This window comes from Myotis brandtii, unplaced genomic scaffold (assembly GCF_000412655.1).
Source record: "Myotis brandtii unplaced genomic scaffold, ASM41265v1 scaffold356, whole genome shotgun sequence".
Taxonomy (NCBI): Eukaryota; Metazoa; Chordata; class Mammalia; order Chiroptera; family Vespertilionidae; genus Myotis; species Myotis brandtii.
In genome coordinates, this window is record NW_005363687.1 from 538,136 (window position 1) to 541,449 (window position 3,314).

General features: G+C 59.3%; 1 protein-coding gene and 1 long non-coding RNA gene across 3 annotated transcripts in view; one reads left to right on the forward strand and one right to left on the reverse strand.

The window, feature by feature from the left end:
* TSPAN14 (tetraspanin 14) overlaps positions 1-3,314 on the forward strand; it is a 27,287-nt gene that overhangs the window by 9,655 nt on the left and 14,318 nt on the right. The gene's annotated exons all lie outside the window — the stretch shown is intronic.
* The window catches only part of LOC106727064, a 21,741-nt gene that overhangs the window by 4,510 nt on the left and 13,917 nt on the right, over positions 1-3,314 (reverse strand). Inside the window, exon 2 of the long non-coding RNA XR_001363213.1 lies at positions 2,638-2,650. This is a non-coding gene — a long non-coding RNA (uncharacterized LOC106727064). The remainder of the gene's footprint in view (positions 1-2,637; positions 2,651-3,314) is intronic.

Sequence of the window (3,314 nt, forward strand, 5' to 3'; positions counted from 1 at the left end):
TGTGCCCGCAACCCAGGTACATGCCCTTGACCAGAATCGAACCTGGGACCTTTCAGTCCGCAGGCCGACGCTCTATCCACTGAGCCAAACCGGTTTCGGCAGTTTAGACTATTTTAATGTGGGACCATTTTGAAAGGAACTTTCCCTGCTCTGTGTAGGATTCAGAGTGGCCACAGTCCTGAGGGCAAGGCCTTCTGACCCCGCAGACACCCTGGTGTCCCCCCCAGCCCACTGGGTCTCTGGGCCAGGCTAGGTGTGGGCCCGCCTCTCTGGCGTCCTTTCTGGCCAGTATTTGAATTGTTGGCTTTTCAAGTGGCCACAAGCATGTCTGGTGTTCTCCCAACTCCCTGGGCCTGGAGTCAGGGTTCCCCATCTGTAGCTGCCAGAGCCATGGGCTCCACCCGCCCGATTTGGGGTGACAGAGTTTAGACAGCAGGAGGTGCGTATGCTGTTGGCGATCACTGGCCAGTTGGCGATCACTGGTGGCCACCGCTGCTGGATTTTGCGGATTGGCAAACTGAGGCCCAAGGCAGGGGTGGCTGCTCAAGGTCACGGTGAGTTAGGGACAGAGGTGACTGTGCTAGCTTCTCCCCCCACCCTTTCCTTCCCATCAGTCTTTCCTGTCCCCCTTGGAAAGCCCCCAGAAGGCTGTTCCCCTCAACTCTGATGTGCTGTTGTCTCCAGAGACCTAAGAAACAGATGCCTCTGGAAGGAAGGTCCTTATCTTAGGACGAAGCCTAGTGCGGGGAGTTTTCCTGGCGGGGGTGGGGGGTGGGGAGGGGGGAGGGTGGGGGGCGCGGCAAGTAGTGTTTCCCGTCCAGCCCATGCTGGTGGAGTCTGCCCCTCCATGCCTGTGCTCTGTCCCCCCAGGAGGCCGGGCCACTCAGAATGGCGCTGTGCCCCAGGCTTAAGTACATCACCTATGACACTTCCCTCAGTCCTACTGCCCTCCTGTGACCCAGGGAGGGAAACAGGCCTAGGGAGGTCCCCCAACTCGCGCAGGTCCCCACGCAGGTCCTGTCTCTAGGAAGCTGCAGGGCGGAGGGCGGAGCCAGGACCCCTGCCCTGTGCTATGCTTGTTCGTCCAGCCTTCTCTTTCTTGGGGGTGCTTCTGGTTTTCTCTAGGCTCCCCCAGGCGGCCCAGGGGAAGGGAAGGACTTTGTGAGTGTCAGCTTTCCGCCAGAGGCCGCGGGGCAGCCCGAGGTGTTGCGCTACTGCTGGTGGGTTGTCTCCAGCGTGTTGAGCAAAGCCCTCTGGGCCCACAGGAGTGGCCTAAGTATGTTCACACACTGGAATGACATTTCGCAAGGAGCCTGGCCACTAAACTGCCAGTGGAGAGGGGCTGTTTTGACACCCGTGGTTTCGTGGTTTCGGGACCTCCTGCCGTCCAGCAGGCCCGGCCGGGGTGGGAGCCTCTGGGGTAAAGCCCCCCAGCGCGCTCACAGGCGAGGGGGTTCTGTGCAGCCCCATGACCAGGCAGGGTGGGACCATCCTCCCCCTTCCTTCCCAGGCTCCTTTGTCTGAGGTGGGAAGGCTGATGCGGGATCTTTACAGGGGCACCCCCTCTCCCTCCCAGGAGGCCACCTGCCCTGGTTGGGACTCAGCGATCCCCGCCACCTGGCGGACAGTGGGGGGCCTTGGCTTTAGAGTCGCACAGCTCAGAAGCCCCTTCTGAGAACCGTCCTCACCTCTGGCCCCTTGACCGGCCCCTCCTCCTGGCCAGGGAGATAGGGAGGTCAGGACTCAGGTTTGGTCTTACCTCATGGCCACCAGCCAGCCAGCCAGGTGACTTTGGACAAATAACCAAGTTGTTCTATATCTGTTTTCCTGTTTGAAAAATGGGGGTAACAGTGCCCGTGTGATGGGTATGGAAGGGCCTCTTCGGGGTGTTCAGTGATTAACACGGGGCCTGGCGCTCAGGGAAGGCTGGTGCTCCTTGCCACCGTGCCACTGCGGTGACGTCCCCGCGGCCTCCCTTCGGGCTCGGGGAGCTGGGCCTCAGTCTCTGGGAGGGAACTGCCTCAGGGTTTAGAAGAGAGACTAGGAAGGCTACTCCGAAGCCGGGCGGCCGGCTGAACCGTCTCCCGGTGAGGATGGCCCAGCCCCACCGACGGTTGGTGCGAGAGTTCACGGCGAACCGGGCGATGCTGGCGGTCCTGGCTGGTCACAGGGCTGCCCTGTGAGCTTCCAGACAGGCCACTTCCCCTGTCTGATCCTTCCTCAGTCAACTCGTCTCTAAAACAAGTGCTGGGCCCAGACTTTCTGCCGGGTCAGCATCATTAAACCCAAGGTCTGACATGTGACCCCTGGTTCCTGTCTTTCCTGGTGCAAGTTAACTTGAGTCCTTCCTTTAAAGAAGGAAGGAAGCGCGAGCCCTTCGTCTGGGAGCGCAGCCCTTGTGAGAAGAGAACTGTGCCCAGTGGCGGGGGGCAGGCAGTTCACCGGGGCCCAGTGAGGGGTGATAGGGGTGGGCTTTCCTCACCGTCCCCCATGGTGCCAGGCAGTGGGCCCGCTGCCGTGTAGTGCAGCTTGGTGGGCTGGGATGCTTGCTGGGGCCACTGGAGGGGGCTGGGATGACAGCCTCCAGGCCTGTCCTACTCTGACCCTAATGTCCCCGTGGGGGCCTGGCCTTGGAACTGGCCAGCCTGGCCTTTGCTTGGCCCGCTCTTGCTTTGAGTGCATTTGGACTGAGTGAGACCCGGGAGAGCGTTGGGAGGCGAGCAGGCAGGACCTTGGGCAGGACTGCTCCCTCTGGAGGCTCTGGCGACTCACGCGCTCACGCCTGCTCTATACCTACAAGGGCCAAGTCCTCGCCAAGTTCTTGGGGTACAACCCTGAACAAGACCGAAAACCTCTCTGCCCTCAGAGAGCTTAAACCGGAGAAACACTGGACAGGTAGCTCGTGTGGCCTTGGCTGCCGGCCGGAGGAAAAGCAGGCACAGGAGGTGGTCAGGATGAAGGTGGGGGCTTGTCCACCTGGGAGAGGACAGGAGGCACCTGAGGAGGTGGACTGTGAAGAGCCTGGAATGAACGGAGGGACGGAGCCAGGAAGGGAGAGGGAGGAAGGACATTCTAGGCCAGTGATGGCGAACCTTTTGAGCTCGGCGTGTCAGCATTTTGAAAAACCCTAACTTAACTCTGGTGCTGTGTCACATATAGAAATTTTTTGATATTTGCAACCATAGTAAAACAAAGACTTATATTTTTGATATTTATTTTATATATTTAAATGCCATTTAACAAAGAAAAATCAACCAAAAAAAATGAGTTCGCGTGTCACCTCTGACACGCGTGTCATAGGTTCACCATCACTG